The sequence below is a fragment of the Taeniopygia guttata genome, chromosome 4 (genome assembly GCF_048771995.1).
Source record: "Taeniopygia guttata chromosome 4, bTaeGut7.mat, whole genome shotgun sequence".
In the NCBI taxonomy this organism is placed as follows: domain Eukaryota; kingdom Metazoa; phylum Chordata; class Aves; order Passeriformes; family Estrildidae; genus Taeniopygia; species Taeniopygia guttata.
Genome location: NC_133028.1, coordinates 69,110,005 through 69,129,669, shown reverse-complemented (window position 1 = coordinate 69,129,669; position 19,665 = coordinate 69,110,005). Strand labels below are relative to the sequence as shown.

Sequence of the window (19,665 nt, the reverse complement as noted above, 5' to 3'; positions counted from 1 at the left end):
CAGATTAAAAACCAGGAAGGTACAAAGCAGAAAGGGAGAGGCGGGTGTTTGGCATCTAAAGGGCAGGAAGGAGGATGGCAAGTGGCAGAGTAAGAAAGCAGAAACTTTTTTCATTTCATCTGCAAAATCTGTGACCACTGGGAAAGGGAAAATGAAATCCTGCAGTCCTCAGCCAGGAAGACTTCCACAGGCACAAACCAGCTTGGCTCCGTAATAGCACTGTGCTTGTTTTCTGCCAGCCAAAAGCAGGGCATTAGAAGTACAAATTCTTACTTGAAACTTGAACACCTTCCCGTGTGTAACACAAATCATTGTGCAGCGTGAAGGGTTTTCTGTAGTTTTTCACAATGATACGAGAAATGGAAAGGGTTTATTTATCTTGTCTCTGCCTGTCATCTTCCTTTGTGAGCCACAACAGTTCAGCTGCGTGTAGTTTAAAAATTAATTTAATACAGCCCATTTGCTGGTTAAATGTCCTGGACGAAACGAACCTAGCAGGTGACAGCAGACGCTGTTAAAGCCACCACAGCAGTAAGGTGGCTTTGCTGTGGTCCGTGACACTCGCTCTCGAGGCAGGACATCAGCGGGCAGGCGGAGGCACCCGCAACAGCCTCTGATTAATGGGACAGGGGAAGAGCTGCAGGGCTTTGGAAGGAGCGCAGGTCTCTGAGATCCGCGCCCGGCCGAGTTCGCTCTGCTGGTGCGGGGATGGAGATGCGGTAGCGGGATGGGGGAGTTTGCGGGGGGCGGGGGCTCCCCCGGTGCGGGGCGGTGCTGGGGGCGGGCTGCCCGCCGCGGCACCTGCCGGGGGCGGCCGGAGGCGCCGCCGGGCTCCGGCGCCCTCGCCCGGTGCGAGTGTGAGCGCGGAGCCGTCCGCGCCCCGGGGCACGGTGAGTGCGGCCGCTGCGGAGCGGGGAGAGGGATGCGCGGCGAGCAGGGATGAGCGGGGTGCTGGAGGCGGAGGGGGCTGCCTGGGGTGCGGGGCAGGCGCGCTCCTTCTCCAAAGTCCGGACAGGGCGGGCTAACAAAAGGCGGCAGCCCCGCAGCTCGGCCGGCACTGGCGGAATCTCCCCGGGAAAGGCGCCCGCCGCCTCCCCTTCCAACTGCTGTTTTCTCGTTCGGTGTTCTTGGGACCTCTGGATGCTGGGAAGAAGCAGGCAGGCAGGGAGGTGGTGTAGGATGAGACCTCGCCGTGCCTCCCTCCCCCCGTCCGCATGTAAAACTCATTACTCGGAGGGGTTCTCCAGGTGGGAGTGAAACGCCGTCGTTGTGCTGTGAGTGCACGGACACGTCCGGGACTGCATCATGCACTGTCCGGCTGCAGCTGGGCAAGAGCTGCGGGGCTTGAGAGTCGCTTTACAGCTCTTTCTCTGGAGGCAGTTGCCGGGCATCGTGTGCGCTCTCAATGTGTTACATGTTTTAGTAAGCAGTGTAGTGTTCCTGCAGGGAGTTCTGCTGGCAGGCACCTTGCAACGAGATACTGGGACAGAAGCTGAGAACTTTCATCACCTGGTTGGAATGACCCACAGACTCCTTAAAATGGCTAAGAAAAGAATTGTGTTCGAATGGAACATTATTAGTCAACATTTTTATTTGTAAATTTGGAAGGAATGTGTCCCACAGACCTCATTTACCTTCACTCCAGCTTTCTCCCCTACTTCTTCTGTCCACAAGGTCCAAAGGTCTGCTTTTCTCATTCCCTGCTGTAATGCCTTTTAAACTCTGACCTCTGTATGTTCTTCTGCCTAAAAAACCAAGCCTTAAATTTAGTTGGGTGCCACCAGCAGCATGCATTGAAACACGTTCATTTCTCATCCCAGCCAGAGCCCCCTTTAGCTCATTCAGCAGAGGGGTGAGGCTCAGCAGCTCACTGTGTTTGCTCAGCCGTGGGGGCCTGACTCTGCTCCTGCAAGGCGCTTGTCCAGATTTTCCTCGACACCAGCAGAAACAACAGTAGGGAAAAATAAATGCCCTAAAACTCCTTTGAGTAAGAGAGGTGAAGTCCAGGCCAGCCTACAACTGGGAGAGGGAGGGGTGCTGTGCATGTCCATAATATGGGGATTTAGAGGATTGAGATCTTGTTGGCCCACATTAAATGGTGCTTGGCACCTCTGGCTCTTTAATCGAAGAGGGAAGTTCAGTTCAACTGAAATCAGGATTACTGTAAATTTTAAGGAAAAGTTCATTTAATAATCACAGAGGCTTATCTTCCAGAGGTCAGCAGGTCAGAGGTTTAACTATAAAACGTTGCTCAAAAGGCAATAAAGACATACAAGGCCAGCTGCAGCCTATTTGGCATTGCTTTGCAGAGAGGGCTGCTGCTGTGGCACGTGGGAGCCCTGCCTCTGGGAGATGGTTCTGGAGCAGCCAGGGGCCTCCACAAATATCCCTGTGTTCAGTAGGCCTGAACAGATTTTTTAATGAGAATAAAAGCAGAGTGATGTAGAGCCCTCCTCCCTCTACAGAGTATCCCAGGTCTTGGCAGCAGTGAGAGAAAAGCTGGGTTCTAGCATGAGGATGCAGCTGGCATTGGTGAGCTGGTGGACTTGGGAAGGCTGCTGAGGGAAGAGAGGTGATGGGAAAAACATCCTTCCTGCATTTGTTTAGTTAGGGTGGACCCTGCTTTAATGGTCAGCCCTCTGCGTGAGCAGCCATCCTTCACTTGGTGTTTGCAGAGCAGCTGGCACGGTGGGGCCTGGTCCATCCTATCCCCGGGCTTCTTCACCCCAGCTGCACTGTAAGTAAATAAATCAGGAGGATATGACATCAAACAGGGTGTTTTATAATGCCTTCTGTGATTCCCACTTGGCTAACATTTGTTCAGACCCAGAGTGAGTGTGGCTGGTGCTGGCAAGCTGCTGGAGTTTAATGGGTGTGGGAGTAGAGCATGGCTCAGTTCAGCAGGATCAGGCTGTAGCCACACTACTCAGTATCTCAAGGTGCACACTACTCAGGTGCTCAAGTCAGCAGAAAAGAAAACCTGTGTGTCCAAAACCATGATTTTGGAGATTGTTCCCAAGTTTAACTGGAATGAAAAGCTTGGCTACCCTTGATGTGCTGCATTGCTGCATGCTTGCTTCTGTTCAGATGAGAGCCACTTCCCTAATCCTTTACATTTGAGTTGCACCAGGGCTGGAATTAGTGGCAGTGTCCTTGGGTTTAAAGAAGCATGAGGAATGTCAGTCATCAGTTGTTGGCGAGGGAAGGGGATTGGGTGAGTTTTTCACGTAGCAGTAACTGCTGTATTGGCTCAGTTCTAGAGGTTGGGATCAGAAGGGTAAATTTATGCCTTTGAAAGAGGAATTTGGTGGAAATGAAACCAGCCCACTTCACCCTGATTAGATTTCATCATGTTGTGCCTTCAAAAATGCCTTCAGCAGCCTGGCAACAAGAGCAGAGATTTGAGAAACATCCAAAAGTTAAAAGGACACAGTTCCTATGGATTATCAGCCTGTCTGTTGTTTTTAAAAAAATCTCATCTTTACTATTCTTTCAGCAACTCAGAACAGTGTTGAAGAAAAGTATTCAGGGAGACAATAAAAATAGGCAGGCCAAGTGCTCTCCAGCAGCGACCCGATCCTGTCTCGTGTGCTGCCGAGGGCACAGATTCCTTTGCAGCTACAGGCGGGCTCCGGGCTGGAGACAGACTCCATTTAAGCCTAATTTAAGCAAAGTATGTGATGATAACTGGTGGCCAGTACAGTTATATTGGGGACAGGGCCCCCATGCATGATGGCTTCATCCTCGTCATGCTGTGGCAGCTGAAATTTCCCTGGGTAGATGGGAGCAAATATGTGCTATAGTAAGGCATAGCTCTAAAAACTCAGCTACAGCCCTGATAGACATACCAAGCTTGGAGTGGATTTGTCCAATACTGTGTTTTCCCATGCAGGCTAGACAGAAGTAAATGGCATATACATTCCTGTCCCCAGGGGCAGGAATTATCTGCAGAGAGAAGGAGAAGCTGGGATATTTTGAAGTGACTCTTGCAGCCAAGGAGTTTGCCTTGTGAAATCATGGTTTGATTTGTTTGTCTTCCTGTGCAGACATTGTTTGCCTGGGAGCCCACTCACTCCGTGCTGGCTAGAGTGCTTAATTCCCTGCGGACCAGACCTCGGGACAGATCTGCTCTGTGTTGGGGAGGGAGTGTTTAAGCCAGGCAAGAGAGAGGTGTGTGTTGAGAGGTGGATTGAAAGGGAAAGGTTTTATGGGGCCCAGTGACCCTGTTGTGAAGGATGCCAAACCTCCAAGCTGGGAACTGGGGGCTATCACTGTTGAAGCAAACAGGGAGCTTAGTTTTGAAGTGGCTAGGGAGTTTACAACCTTGTTTCTGTCAAAGGTTTGCAGGGGTGATGCTGATTAATGTCATGTCCTTTCCCTGAGTCTGTCTATTCCCTTCCTCTTCCATCTCACCAGGCTCAGCCTGACACTGTTTATTAGGCCACTTGTCCCTGGTTTGTGAGGAATAAATATTGACACTGATGGCTGCCTAATAGGATTTGGGTTTGCTGCTTTCTCTCTGAACGAGTTTGGCACTTGTGACTCGATTTGTGTTTGGGCCTGGCTCTGCCAAGGCTCCATTTTGGAGGGGTGTTGGCAATGAGGATGGTCACTGCATGTGCTGCGTGCGAGGAGAGGCTGGGAGTGGGGATATGTGTTGCTCCCCTTTGCCTGTTGGTATGCAGAGATTGCCAGGCTGTGACTCCAAATCACTGCATGTCCCTAGCAAAGGTGTGGCTTCCTTGGAGAGGGTGCTGCTGTTGCCGCTAGGGAAGAAGAGTTTTTGATGTCTTGTTAACCTGTAACTGCTGTGAAGGCTTCAGGTCAGGCTGCCACTTGGCAGTGCTGTGAGTACTCTTCTCCTCGCTGCTTCCTTTATGTGCTTGGTGGTGTCCACTCCAAGGAAATGCAGCTCATGCTGTTTCAGAGTGGTTTAGGTGGATTTTTCAGATGTGTCTGAAGTGAGGAAACTCTCATTAAAACCTGTTAGGCATTTTGGCTAAGTGAGGTTTTCCTGGGTTTCCCAAGAGCTGTGAGAGAGTTTGCATCTACAGAGCAGCACCTTCATGTTCCTGGAAACCCAGGAGGATCTGAGACTTTTCTCTGGAAATCAAAGCCATATGCTAAGCTATAGTGGAATTTCTCTTGACTCTTGCTGGAAATTCTTCACCTCAATGGTACTGGAGGGCAGCATCACTGGGGAAGCCTTGTCCTCATCCAGGTGAGAGTCCCACAGCCTCTGCGGGTGCTCATCCAGCCCTGCAGCGCTTGCAGAGAATATCCCAAGACCCAGCCTCAGATCCTGCTTTGAGCCCAAGGAGTGATTTGGGTCTAGACTCAGGATCACCAGACCAAAACACAGTAGACAGGGTGATGGGGAAGAGTTTTCCTGCTGGCAGGGCACATGGAAGACATCTCACACCCAGGGCTGTGTACAGGAAAGATGCTTATGGTATCTCCTCAGCAGAAGGATGGCAGATGACTCCTAATGCTGCTACAAGAGGTCCCTGCTGGGGGGAGCGGAGTCAGGAAGGCCAGTTGCCCCTTTTGGGGGGTTTATGTGAGAACAATGGGGATGCACAGAGACATAGGACCAAGTTAGAGGAGCCAAGGATTCCTTCCTCGTCTCACATTCTTTGTCATGGTTGCAGCCCTCATCCTTTTCCAAGTTCACCTCTGCCAGCCTGGCAGATGCTAAAAATATTTGGACTGACAAACAGGTATTTATTAGCTTAGCAGCCAGCATTTCTGTCACTTGCCTTGATCTCTCTCACTGAGCTGGCCAAGTCCTCATTTCCTTACTCAATCTGTCATCACTTCTTACTTGGACAAATCTCCTGCTGAAATGCCCAGGAAGTAAATGGAATGCTGTGTTGAGTAAGGTGTTCAGGAATTTGTCCAGGAAGAGGTTGGCGTGTGGGATGGAGAAGCTCATATTCTGGGGATTAGGTATTGCTACACTTTCAAAAGTGATTTAGACCTGTACACCCCACCCGTCCAGTAACTGCAATTAAAATCTGGAATACCAGGAAGCACTGCAGAGAATCAGGCTAGAGAGGGCTGAGAGACAGCTCAGCTGCTGCAGACCTAAGTCCTTGGCACTAAATGTCCACTGTAGCTGTGAGAAATGTGATTATGAGGCTTTCTTCTGCCCCCTCTGAAGAGATGCTCAGATTGTCACTCCCATTAGTATAAATCACTGAGACCAGTTTTCAAAACACAGCTGAGCCGTTGCTGCAGCACTTTGGCAACATCTGTGTTTCCCTAGGAGAGCTACTGCGCTAAAATTTCAGGTGTGTTCTTTAAAGTGCAAGGTATTGCCAGTGCAGGTGTGGAAGAGAGATCCAGCTGTGCTGGCAGAAGAGATTAATGCCCCACTTGCTCATAGTGCCAGAGACCTCATCCATCTGCCACTGGAACAGTTCCTGTAAGCACTCCCTTAATCTTTAGCTTTAAACCATTTAAATTGTTGGGCTGAACTGACCTCATTTGGTTTGCATGGAACATATTAGGAGCTGCACCAGCAGATGAAGCCTGGTCCCAGCTCCAAGCTGCAGGCAGAAAAGTGTCCCAGTGAAGGCTGGGCTTGCCTTTCAGGTCTCAGGTCTGCACCCTATGGCCAGGTGCCAGGTGGGGCACGTCTTGCCTGACATTCAGACCTCCCCAGTATGGCTTTTTTATAGCTGGAAAACATCGCTGTTCTGAAGGGTGAGTGTAAAAAGAGTAATTGTGGGGAAATACCTTCTGCTGATTGCATCTCTTGCTGTGAACGTAACTATTCTTTCAGCATGGAGGGCTTGTGGGTTTTTCCTATGGAATCATTTTAATTCCCAAATTCTAAAATGGAAACTAATGCTTATATTGCATTATATGAGTATGACTTTTCCTTCCTCCTTGTGGCTGCTTTTCTTTGTAGGAGCTGCAGTTGCGTTTTTTCACTTACACTTGTCCTTTAGAGCCAGCTTGTGCCTGGTGTGTGCAATGTAAGAGAAGTTAAATGTTATCATTTATCAGAAGGACTTGAGATCCACACGACTCAGTGTGGGGATACCCTAGAAGCTGTCAGGCTGCTGATTTACCTGCGTGTGGTGGCCGTGGCTCTCACAGGGACAGGTGTGTTAAAGAGCCTCCAGCTTGCCTGAGCGCTGCTGTGCATCATCTTCCTCCCAGGCACCTCTGCCCGGCAGATCTGATGCACAGAGACAGCTGATCCCCCTGTTTTATGGCCATCTCTGAAGGATTGTTCCTAACAGCCTCCAGACCCTGAACAGCCCATGAGGAGAGGGGATATTCTGATTCCTCAAGCTGATCCTGCAGTGTCCCCAAAGGCATCTCTGAAAAACCTCAAGGGATGCTCAGTAATGGTCAAGAGCAAGTTTATAGGATAGTCCTGTTAGTTGTGGGGTAGAAAAGAATGAAACTCATTTCTCTGTGGTTTTACTGCTGTCTTGACACTATGAGTAGGTAGATCTGGTTTTGAGAGGGTTGAAGCTCTCTGAGCACAAGGTGGAGGAAAGCATTTCACATGCAGGTAGAGGCTGGGATGCAGGATGGATCACACACCACTTTTTTGACAGACCAGGACCGTTCTCAGCTCTCAATTGTCTCCTCCTGAGAAGGTGAGATCTCTCCTGAGCAGGCAAAGTGCTGCTCAAGTCAATACTGCTTTAGAGTCATTTACTTCCACTGAACTTGATCCCAGATTAGAACTTCAGGGAATGAAGCCACAGCCCTAGGGAAGATGTGGGCCAGAGCTGCACAGAGCACACTTTGGGAACAGGCTGTCTGGGTGGTAATGAGGCACAAACAGCAAGCTGTGACAGAGTCTAACTGTACACCACTAATACAAAAAGCCAGGAATTCACTAGGGATAAAAGCTAAATCCTGAGCCCACAGGTTCTTCCTTCCAGCCAGGATCCAGGTCGTTTTGGCAGGGCTGTGCAGGGAGCTGTGCACTCCAAGCCGGCTGGGCAGCACAAGAAAGGACTGCAGGCTTTGGGGCTTCGTGCCCAGCTGCCTCCGAGGGCCAACTGCTCATGCAAAGCAGGGAAGGCCCCCAATTGAGAAAACGTGGATTTAGGGTGCCTGTGAAAGGGTGGCAGCCTCTGGGTCGAGGTCTGGGCACAGTGGAATGCTTATTGTCAATGCTAAAGACCAAAGGGAACACTGCATATTGTGGGCCTAAATGCAGCTGGCATGAACCAAAAATGTGCATGTGAGTGCCTTTCTAAGTACTCAGTAATCCTCCAGGGCAAAACGGGGATTAGGGCTCTCTCCCAGACAAAGGAAGAGTTCATTTTCTCAAAGATCCCTTGGCCAATGAAGTGAGGAACCCACATGAATGCCAGGGCTCCTTTCAGCTCTCTGCTTGCAAACAGGTATGGCGCGGGAGCAGCTGGTTTGTGTGGGGCTGTGCAAACACAGCACAGCCAGATTGTGGGATTGAGGTCAGGTCAACTAAAACCCATCCAGTCCCAGAGAAAAGGGGAAGCCAGAAAAATGCTGGACAAGTAGGACTAGACAGTGTTGCACAGGGGAAAAGTGGTCTCTTTTCTCCAGACTTTTTTCTCGGTGGACCTGGAGGTCAACGCTCATTGAGGTTGTTTAAGTTGGAGTTGCCTGAGTGAAGAGCCCTCCAAGAAGGAAAGCTGTGAGTCTGGATTAATTCCAGGTGACTTCTCAGCCTCTGTTGCTTTGCCCTGAAATTCTGCGTGCTCGGAATCCCCATGTAGGAGCCATAAGACTGAAAGTGATGGGTGCCTGAATGGGGGGATGTATCCATCTAAAATTCACCATCCCGTGCTTTCTTTAATTTGCCTTCAAGCAATGGCCTGTGCAGGTAGAAAAGCACAAGTCCCTCTGCACTGTTCCTGGGAAAATTCTTCTTTTCCCTTTTGGGAATTGGCTTATGGCACAAAGATCAGCTCTAGTAATCCTGTCTTACCAGATATCAGGGTGAATGTGTCTGGGATGTGTACAGAAAATGTGCATTAAGTACTCCTATTCCTTAGAAGCAGCAGCCAGCAGCATTGTGGATGGGTTTGGGTTGCATGGCTTTTTTTTTCCCCTGGGCTTTACTGACCCATCTGAATCCTAGACATGGATACTATTGTTTGTACTTGAGAACTTGGACCTTGCTGCAGATCTCAGGGAAGAATGCCGAATTCAGTCCCAAAATTCATGTGCTCAGTGAGTCTTACTGATATTTCAAACTCTTTCTTGCTCTGCTTATGATGAAAATGTGCTTCCAGGAGTTACACAGGTGGAGCCTGCTGTGTTTTGGATTCATGAACCAGCCTTGAATTCCTCACATGCTTAATTAAGACTGTGGAGTTAAACTTGGCTGTTTCCCATCTCAGGTGAATGTTGTAAGTCACAAGCTAGAGCTTTTCCCTAAGGACTGAGCCTTTTTTCTGGTGAAGGTTTTACAGATTGTTATGCAATTTATAAGTTTGTTTTTCATTGTAAGTTTTGTCCACACGTTTCCTCCCGGTCTTGGTGTGGCTTGGGGGTCCTGTGAGCTGAGTAACAAACCTGTGCAGGCCATGCTGCTACCAGGAGAGCACCTGGGCCTTTGTGCTGTGACACACGGGGCACTTCCAGCGCAGCTCAAGGAGATTCTGGGAGCGTGACAGAGATGTGGATTACAGGCTATTTGTGGACCAGCCACAGGAGGTAACAAAATAAGAAATACGTAAGCAGTCCAGTCTTTTCACTTCAGGCAGTGCGGGAGGATCTGCCGAGCAGGACGGCCACAGCTAAGGTCGGTGCCCGGGATGGGTGTGGTGTCTCCCTCTCTGCATCCCTCTCCCTGACAGCCGGGAGGAGACAGGAGGGCTCACTCTCTGCCGGGAGATAGATGGGGGACTGCTGCACTGGTGCCGTTTGCATTCCCAAGGAGATGTAATTCCGGCTCAGCAGCTGCTGAGAGCTTGCCTGCGGGATGAGGATAGCCAGAGGTGAAGCTGCCCAGCTCTCCTTATGTCACTGGGCTGAGCTGGGCATCTCAGGCAGCCCTGTGACATTGTGTAACGTGGGGTGCTGTGAGGATAAACCAGCAGTGTTAACCCCTCTGGCTCCTTCCTGCCTGTCGGAGCCCAGTTCAGCTTTGTTGCTGCTTCTCTGTATTTTTGTGTCTGTGATGTGCTGTTGGCTGCTTCTGTAGTGGAGGGGGGGGGTTCCTCTTAGGTTCTGATTTAAAACAAAGCGAAGAATATCAGGAAATGTCTACAAATAGCTGTAGAAGTTGGAAGAAGAGTTCATTGCTTTGATCTCAGTTTTAGAAGCATCATTGTGTGAGCACCTAGGATGGCTTTTAATTTTTTCAGTGGTTACAAATACTCCTGTTCATCCCAAATGATGGAAAAATGAGAATTTAATCTCCATCCTCTCTTCTAGAACAACACTGGATTTAGAGGTAACAAAATACTAAAAATTACTAAACCTATTAATATTTGGGGATTGGATCATCTGGGACTCAGGTCATCTATTACTATGGCAGGAAATCAGGTGCTGGTCTAAACTCAGCAATCATGGCTTCAAGAGGTGGGACCATTAAAAAATACCTGTTCTGAAATTTTTTTTTGAAAGTTCATAATTTCTACATGTAGTTCCAGGTGCTGTTTATGGCTCATCTCAGGCATATCCTAGACTCATCCCTGGAACTACAGGCAGCTAAGCCAAGAGTACAGGATGGTAGTGCAGCCAGAAGAAGTGTAATGCTGTTATCCTGGAAAAGAAATGCTATGAGCAGACAAAACTTCCAAAGTTGGGTTTGTGCCACCTCCCAGTGCAAAGTCCTGTCCCCTCTTTGGGAATTACAGCCAGGCAGCTGAGCTTGCAATGCATCATTTCCTCAGTGAAAGCAGTGATTTATGCTGCTGCCATTGCTCAGGGAACTATTGTTGTGAAACATGGAGTTTAATTAATTAAGAATATGATCTCTGCACACTCAGATAATTGCTGGGAGAGCTGCTGGGCAGAGATACCCACCCACACTTGCTGTCCAGGCTGGCTTAAGAAAACCGATCTGTGTTGGAATGTGAAGGTTGTAAATAAGGATAAGGAAGACTGAAGAAAGTAAGGAGGAAGAGCCAGGAGCCCAAAAGGTTAAGATAAGTGCTGTGAAACGTTCCAAGCATGCAGGTAATGGGAGGTCAGCACGGGAGGCAGATAAGGGGCCAGAGGAGCTCAGAGTCAGACCTGCTCAGAGGCAAAGGATCTCCCTAAAATAGCAACCAAGTTCTGCAAGGACTGCAGCAGCTCAGGAAGACCATGAGACATCCAATGGCAGCAACTGGCAAACCAGTCTTATGGGGAGATGATTAATATAAAATAAGGCCACCCATGTGTTCTTGAAGAGCTCTGAGGAAGGTGGTGAAAAGTAGGGAGAGTTTCACAGATGCCTGCTATGGAAAGGCTGTGCTGGCTGTGTGGGGAGAGATGGATGTGGGGTCAGGAGGTGCTGCCTTTCTTCTGGAGGGGGCACTGAAACTTCTGAAGCAGGTTTTCCTTGAAAAAAGCCCTTAATCTCTAGGGCTGTACTCTTTCACTGTCAAGCGAGCAGCAAGGAAAAAATCTAAGCAGGCCATATTTTTAGATGAGAGAAGAGCTGAGCAGAGTGTACTCATGGACATGTGTGGTATTAAATACCAAAGGCACCATGGAACTAGCAAGTATAAATAACAATTCATAATTAAACACGAACTTTGCAGAAAAGGAAAGATTTCAGAGGCAGCTGCCAGCCTCAGGTGGGAGGTAAAGGAGTTTTAAATAGACTGTGTGTGCTGGGTTTCCTGTCTCCCACTTGAGAGCTTCACAAACAACACAGTAACAAAAGGAACAACTGCAGACTCCTCCTTGCTAGGGATACTTTTTAGCTATGGAATTGGGAGGCCCTTTGCAGCATCCCAAAATAAAATGCAGCCCCAGGCTTTAAGAGCATCCCATCGGGCTGGGTGCTGCCACAGGGGGCTGGAGAGCTGTCCCAGGGCAGCTGGAGCTTTCGGAGAAGGGCCACTCTAAGAAGAAGGTGTGAGGACAGCCAAGAGGAAAGGTAGGCCCCCAATAGCTTTGCACAAGAGTGGCTGTCTCCATGTTATGGTGGAAGAAGTGTCTTTATAGGGATTAATACCCTCCTGGTTGTTAGACTGAGCTGCCTTACTTAGGAATGCCATAGAAAATGCTCTGGGATAAGCAGCCAGGTAAGGCAGAAGGCTGCAAGGGCAGGGCCAGGTGCTGCCCTTGGGGTCCTGTTTGGGGAGGTGTCCAGCCCTGCAGCCCTGGCTGGCCTCAGCTCTTCTCCCTGCCCTGCCCTGCAAGCTGTGCTCTCACAGGGACACCCCTGTAAGGGACTGTCCATCTGGCTGTGCTCTGGCCCTGATTTGGGTGTCCTTCCCAGGGGAAAGGATCCTAATCTCTTATGTTCCCCACTGGGCCTGATTAATGTTGTTATTTCTAGAGCAGCTGATTAGTTTTCAATGTCTTACTGAGCCTGCCATGCAATTACAGTTCTTTAAGAGGCTGGGGAAAAACTCTGTTGCATTTCCTTGTTCTCCCCAGCAGCACCTCCGGAGCCCGTGGAGACACTAATTAAGGTGTCTTTGTCTCTGTGAGGTAAAGCCTGAAGTTATGCATGCTGGCAAGCACGGGTTGCTCCTGTGAGGGGGAACACCCAAGCTGCTTATCCTCCCTCCCTCTACTTGGGGCTGTCAGTGGAGGGTCAGGCTGTGCAGGTCCTGTGGGAGCACTTGGAAGGGACTTTCTCAGAAAGCTCTGCTCGCAGCAGAGTTTAGGGTCCATGGTGTCTCTTGCTTTCTTAGCATCCTTCAAAAGCTGCTTTCTCTTAAAAGAAAAAAAAAATAACCCAAGTGCTGAAAGATTGCCCAGGGAGCTGTAGGTACTTACTACTCCGTTATATCAGTTCCTCAGGCTCTTGATAACTCTTTTCTTGGCACGGGGGCAGTTTCCCAGCCATACATATTGTCCTGGCTCCCTCAGAGACAGCTGGCCAGATAGAAGGTGTGAGCAGCTTTCCCCACTGCAGGAGTACCACTATGGTGTGGTACAGCCAAACTCAGCTCTCCAGGAAACAAGCAGGGAAGCACAGAGCTCTGTCCTCCAAACACTAAAGCTGTGAACATATTTTGCTCACAAAATTGTAGACCTGTTTGTATAGATAAATTGTTTATATGCAATCTTTTAAATCCTCATCTGTCGCAGGCCTTCTTGTCCTTTCTGTGTCTTGCAGTGAAATCTGCTCTGGAAATTGGTAATTTTTCATGGTAAGCTTGGTGAGCAAAGACAATTAGAGCAATTAAGGATATAGGCATTTCCAGGGCTGCAGTAAAGGAGATTGTGCTCCTGGTGTACAGTAAGGCTGGAACAGGAACAGGGAAGGGAAACTTTCAAGTTTGATCAGACTTGACATCATCTCGAAGGAGAGAAGTGGCAGAGACAAAGCAGGATGGGATTTGGCACATGGAAAGAAAAGGCAGCCAAGGCAGGATTTGGGGTAAAAATTGGATGAAGATAAGCAGGGTGAGCAAAAAAAAGGCCGTTCCGGACCAGTCGCTTTCCCTAATCTAGGTGAAAGTGCTGCTGCGCTTCCCTGCTGTATCTCATCCGCAATGGGAGGCTTAACATTCCTGCGTGGCACGTGGGGGCGCGGGCAGGGAGCGCGGGGGAGGACCCGGCCGGACACAAAGACGGCCGGTCTCTCACCGGAATGGCATCCAAGCCATCTCAGCTATCCAAAGCCCCAGATGCCGGCATGTGGGCTCGGCACACAGCAAGAGGCAATTGCAGCTTATCCCGGACCAGGAGAGGCGCAGGGGGCCTTTCAGCCCCGCTTTTATTCAGCGTGGGGGTTCCTTGAGCGAGCCGAAATTTAAAATTTCTTCTGTGCTTCACGGCTAAAAATTGGAGCGAGTGGGAATAGTTGAGCGTTCCAGGTGGAAGGAAGGAACTGAAGCGATGGTTACATTGTGTTTTTGTGACTTGGAGCGGGGTAAATACGTGTTTGCTGTCTTGGTGGAAATATCTGTAGAGGAGGAAGGACAGGTTTCTTTTTCTCCCTCTCACTGTATGGACCTTTCTCTTGGCTTTTCTCTTGTGTGTTCAGAGCATTACCTGAGCTCTCATGAGGTGGTTACATGTGGGAAAAGTGTATGCCACTGTGGAACCCCTGAACTCAACACTTGGGGATTTAGTGTTCCCAAATGCAGCTGCAGGATAATGAGTTCTGTGCCGTGGGTACTGAGCTAATCTCACTCCTGTGTGCCATGGGATTGGGCAGCTCCTCCAAAACACTCATGAGGGACACTTGCAGAGCCAGTCACTGCTCAGACTAGAGAAGAACAAGGATCTGCATGGCCTGGTGCCCCTGCCTTGCCCTCTGGGCCTGTGCATTGTCCTCTTTGCTAAAATCCTGTTGGCTAAAAGGGCTGAGGTTTTGCGTGCTGATGTTTAGCTGTCCTTGCTCTCCTTTGGCAGGGACACCCATGCAGCACAGGGATGCACAGAGCTGTCCCCCACGCTCAGCTCGGACTGCGTGACCACTGACTTCCAGCCCGGCAAAGCCACGTGGGCAGCAGGAGTCAAGTTACGACTGAAGACCAGGTGAGAAAGTGTTTGTTTGTGTCCCTTAAACCTCTGCAGAGTGGAAAACAGTTACTGCTTTGGCTGCCAGTGTGCCTGAGGGACACTCATGGTGAAGGAGTGCTGAAATTTCTCCTCAGAGGCTTTTGTCAGTGCTGGTAAAGGTCATCAGAAATGCTAAACCCAAATATCTCCACAGAAGTGATGTAAGTCTTCTCTGACTTCCCAGCTTCAGGTGCCTGGCATTCCAAAATCACCTGTCTTCTTCAGAATTTTAGTGGGAGTTTGGCATTCATGAATTCTGAGTACCTGTCTGCATTTTTGAACAATTAAATGTCTTCAGAAATCACTTTCCTGAACTGCTCTGGATTGGCTGGTATAGTGGCTGAGCCTGACTCCCTTCCTTTGGCCATGCAGTTTAGGACCAAATCCTACAGCATTTACTCAGGCAGAGCTTTTGCTGGCATCAAAAGAGCCTCTTGCATCAGTTAGCTGTAATCTGGGTGACCTCATAGCTTTTTGTGTCTCGGTCTTCTGAGATTCGTACCGTGAAGTGGAAGCAGTGGCTTTTATTTGCAACATTGCATTTGGGTCAGACCTTGACTTATTTGAAGTCAAGAAGCTATGCTGATTTCCTGGAGCTGGCAGAAATGTGGCCCAGTGCCTGTGAGTGAGCAGCTGAGAAGGGAATTCCACATTCTGATCTTATGAGCAAGGATGCACCTCTGGAGCAACCTCCCTGATCTCAGTGGAGATGCTCCAGCTTCTGGCCACTGTAGGCAGTCATGGATGCTAACCCTGTCCAGCACTGGACAGAGCAGATTTTAGAGGCTGAACCATCTCCCTGTAACAATGAGTCATTCACCATATGCCCTCTGCAAAGCCTTCTTGCCCAACAGTTTAATAGCAGATCTTCACAGAAGCTCCAAAATTTAGTGTTTCACTTGGATAAATTTACCTTTGGGTGCAAAGCCCAATGTTTAGCTTTACTTTTCCAGTGGCATTGGAAGCTGTGTCTGCACATCTCAGTTTGACCCAGGCTGGAGCTTTAGTTATGAACAGGAAGCTGCTCTAATGTATAAGAATATACCTATGGGAGGGTGTTTCAGACTCAGCAGCCTTTGCTTTGGCCCAGGCAGTGGATGCAGTTCCCTGGCATCCTCCACACGTCCTCCTGAAGGCCCTACTGCTTCTGTCCCGTTTATCACTCCTCCATGAGCACTTGGATGTGGAGCTCACACTTGGATGTGGAGCTCACGAGCGTTGCCTGTGATTTGTAGCCCTGTAGCTCAGAGGAGAGCCCAGCTGCTGCCTGGAGCCTTGCCCAGCAGATCCCCTTGGTTACCTGCCGTGCCTCATTGTCCACGTTCCGTTTGGATAATCGGGCTCACAGGGCAGCGTTCCTGCTGCCAGCCCCCCAGTTCCTCCTAAGCACTGAATGAGGAGAGGGAAACACATTCCTTCCATTGTTTCCAAGTCTCTCCTGTTGCAAGTTGCTGTGTGTTGGATATTGGGTTGTGAAAGAATCTAAGCTATGCTTGGGTTTCTGTCTTTTTAAGTAATTTACTGACTGGAGAAGAATGAGAAAAAATTAATTGAATTGAGCCCGTGGGGCCAGTTCATCAGTCTGGATAAATCAGTGCAGCTCTGAAGAGCTGCAGGCAGGGAAGCCACTGCAGGCTCTGGCTGCAAGGATTTTCTGCCCTTGCTCTGGGAGAGATTATGTGAATCCCTGGAGAAGACAGGGAATAATAGGGTCCTCCTCAAAGACTGTAAGTCAGTCAGCTGCTTCTTTTCCATGTCTGTTCTTTCTTCCTCTTTTTCCAGCAAAGGAAACAGAGTAAAATTACAGAAACAAGAAAGTTGCAGAGTCTTTAACCCAGTGTTCCCCTGCTATTGTAGAGCTATGTGTGGTCTAGGTACCAGGCTGAAGGCTCTCGTGGCTTCTCCATGTCCAAGCTGTAGCCCTGTGGGAGCAGCAGAGATGGACTGTCTTGGTGGCAAGCACTTCTCAAAACAGAGATGTGAAATATTCCTCATTTTGCAATTTGAATCAAACTTAGTCTGTTGCTTGATAATGCTATCTTCAAAACAGAAACCTGTCAGAAGATCCCAGTAGGACAACGTCCTTGAACCCAGTAATCAGGAAGAGTGAGGTTTGTATACATCACCTCTGTACTGTTGAAGCCTGTGTCTGGTTAGTGTCAAGGAATGCCAGTGGGACCCTTTCTTTGTGTAGGGAAAAGTCCTCAGTCTAAATATTGCCTGTCAACCCCACGCTGGGGTGAAGGGAAGATGGAGCCGCAGTGCACGGCCCAGCTGCGAGCCCCTCACTCTGTTTCCTTTGCTGGACACTGGATAAATGCCTCTTTCTTGGATAAGACAGCGTGGGGGTTCCCAGAGATATGTGATAACACAGAGGTGTGACTTGCAGGACCAATAATCATTAATTACAATGTTTGACTGTTCCTAAGTTCAGTGAAGGAGCGCCTGTTGCTCACAGCTGCCATCACCTCTGAGCGGTCCCAGCACTTCCATCTGCAGCTTGTGGCTGAGGGCGCTTCAGTCAGAAAAACCAGTAGAAAAAAAATCTCTCTCTAGATCCACATACATGTTTGTCATCTCTGCTTCCACACAGGGATTCTCTTCCCAGTGGTATGGAGGGGAGTTTTTTCCCCAACGAGTTCGTGATGGTAATGGTAGGAGTTCTGAGCAGAAATTTGTGATTCCCTTCTTCCTGGTCCCAGAGAGACTTCAGGGAGATTGGTATGTGTCTCCCAGTTCCCAAATGGCACTCAGGGCATGGTCTGATACAACCCAGACATCCCCAGTGATGTTCGTCCATGGGGAAAAACAAATGCTGTCTGACGTGTCACCCAGAAACACCACACAGGTGCAGGAGCTGCAAAATGAACATTTTGTGGAAAAGCAGGATGTTTCCTGGTATGAGATCACTGAGCATATTGACACATTTCACCCAGGTGTGCTCAAGTGAAGGGTTTTTCAGTGTGTTTTTTACTTAGGGAAAGTTTTCATCTGAGCATTAAGGGGTGGGGGGTGTGGACATAGTTCTCCCTTTCCCCTATAGATGAGGAGACACTATTAGCCAAGATCCATGGTATGAAATAACATTTCATAGACTTCAGGTCTTTCTAATGTGTCTTCCTTCTTTTTAGTCAAAATTGTGAAGGGGCAGAGCTCACTCCACATCCTTCCTGCCCCAGAATTTACCAGAAGGGTTTAGTGAGCCTAAAAAGAGAGATTTAGTGAAAGACACACCAAGCTGACGCCATTCTGGTCCGACTCCTTTCTAATTGGCCTCGTCTGTTCTGCTTATTTTTAGAACCATGACTGAACCTTAATTAAGAGCGACGTTGCTTTGAGTAGATTGTGGCCTCGCTCTGTTGAAATCCTAATAGGCTTCTGAGTGCTTTACTTTTTCCTTCATCTCCTGCCTAATAGATGGGCAGAGAGGCTGCAGCCACACGTTTGGGTGTCTGGAAAACATCTCTTTGTCATGCTCCTGCTCCTTTAGATGTGTCCATCTTGGAGACAGGTCTGTCCCGATGAGAATTCAGATGGCTGTTCTGCTTTCTGTTGGTGCAGGTGCACACTCACCCTGTAAGGAGGGTACAGGTGAATTGCTGGGATCAGGATCTCTCTGTGTACAAAGATCCTGCTGCTGCATGCACAGGATATGGCTTAGGATATAATGCCCCTGCCACATGGGTTTTGTTAGGTTAGAATTATTACCAGCTTGAAATCTTGACTGCTGTGAGAATGACGTGGTAAGGATGGGCAGCTGCCCTCTTGGTTTTCTCTCTTGTGACTCAGTGCCTGGGATCAGATCCAGGAGGCACCAGCTTTGCACTTGCATCCAAATCTTTAATTTCGCCTGCAGGAGGAGGGTCTGTGCTGCAGGGCCCCATCCCTTCCCCCTTCCCCACACGATGGGCTAGGCCATGGCTATTCCCTTCCAGCTCCAGCAACCTCCCACACAGCCACCTGGCCACAGGGGTGGTGAGGGAAGCACATCCACAGGGATTGGGGTTGTGAGTGATGGTGGAGTGACCCTCTGGCCTTAGTTCTCTTCTCCGCCCCATCCCATCTTCCTTGGACACATGAACACCAGCCGCTAGTCAGAGCCATCCCCTCAGGTCATGGAGGTGTGTCCTGGTGACCACTGTTCCTGCCTGGATCCTCAGGTGGATTCTGCTTTCCTTGAAAGGTTTTTGCTGCCTTCATCTTCATCGTTCTTTGTCTCTGCTGAGGAAGGGTTTGGACCTTGTGGGGACAGAAAAAAATGACCACAAGGTCAGTGGTACAAGAAGCATTGTTCACAGTTCTGTCAGCCACCTGGATGATGTTTCTGATGGATGTAAGAATGGTGAAAACAGCTCCCCAGGAGCTGGTGGGAGTAGAAGAAGATCAGTTTATTGGGGCACTGATGACTGTGAGTGGCTGGTTAATCAGCCACAACATCCGTCTCTGGCTTTCACTTATTAGCTTTCTAAGGATGTGGAAAAAATGCAAATGGAAATTTGAAGAAGCTAGGTTGCTTGCTCTGGTTGAAGATGGGCCTTTTCACACTGAAGGACTGCACTCCTGAAGGATGCTGGGCTTGAAGTACTTTTGAACTTGCAGAGCACTCAGGTTGTACGTGTACTCCAGAACAGGCAAGGAACAGTACGTGAAGAACAGCGATCAGACTGACTACACTTGCCTGGATGTTCTTACTTTGTAACCTTGAGAAGAAGATAACCTTTCCGTGGCACTGTGAAGAAAGCCTCAGATGCTGATTCATCTGTAGAGTTAGTGCCAAAGTGTCTTTGTAATGTTCCATTCCCGTTTTGCATGCGATATAAAGATAATCTCCAAAGATTACAGAGAAGAGCACACTCAGCTCTTGCTAATAAGAGCAAGCGGCAGAGCGGTTCCTGGTGAAGGGCCTCGGAGATGTGGATGTGGTCCCTGCAGCCCAGACTGCTCCCAGAGTGTGCCAGGCTGCTGCTGAGGAGCCTCTGCTGGGCCAGGCGTGTTTCCATCTGCCAACACTAGCAGCAGCAC

At 49.2% G+C, this 19,665-nt stretch overlaps 1 protein-coding gene across 4 annotated transcripts in view; it reads left to right on the top strand.

Annotated features, from left to right (window-relative positions):
* The window catches only part of SHROOM3 (shroom family member 3), a 69,679-nt gene that overhangs the window by 29,172 nt on the left and 20,842 nt on the right, over nt 1–19,665 (top strand). For 2 of the 4 annotated variants that reach the window (XM_072928903.1, XM_072928902.1), the window contains exons 1-2: nt 815–890; nt 14,494–14,619. The gene's annotated coding sequence lies outside the window, so the exon portion shown is untranslated. Of the gene's footprint in view, nt 1–814; nt 891–14,493; nt 14,620–19,665 lie in introns of those variants that run through there. The other 2 variants (XM_030272185.4, XM_032748297.3) reach the window with 1 other exon arrangement.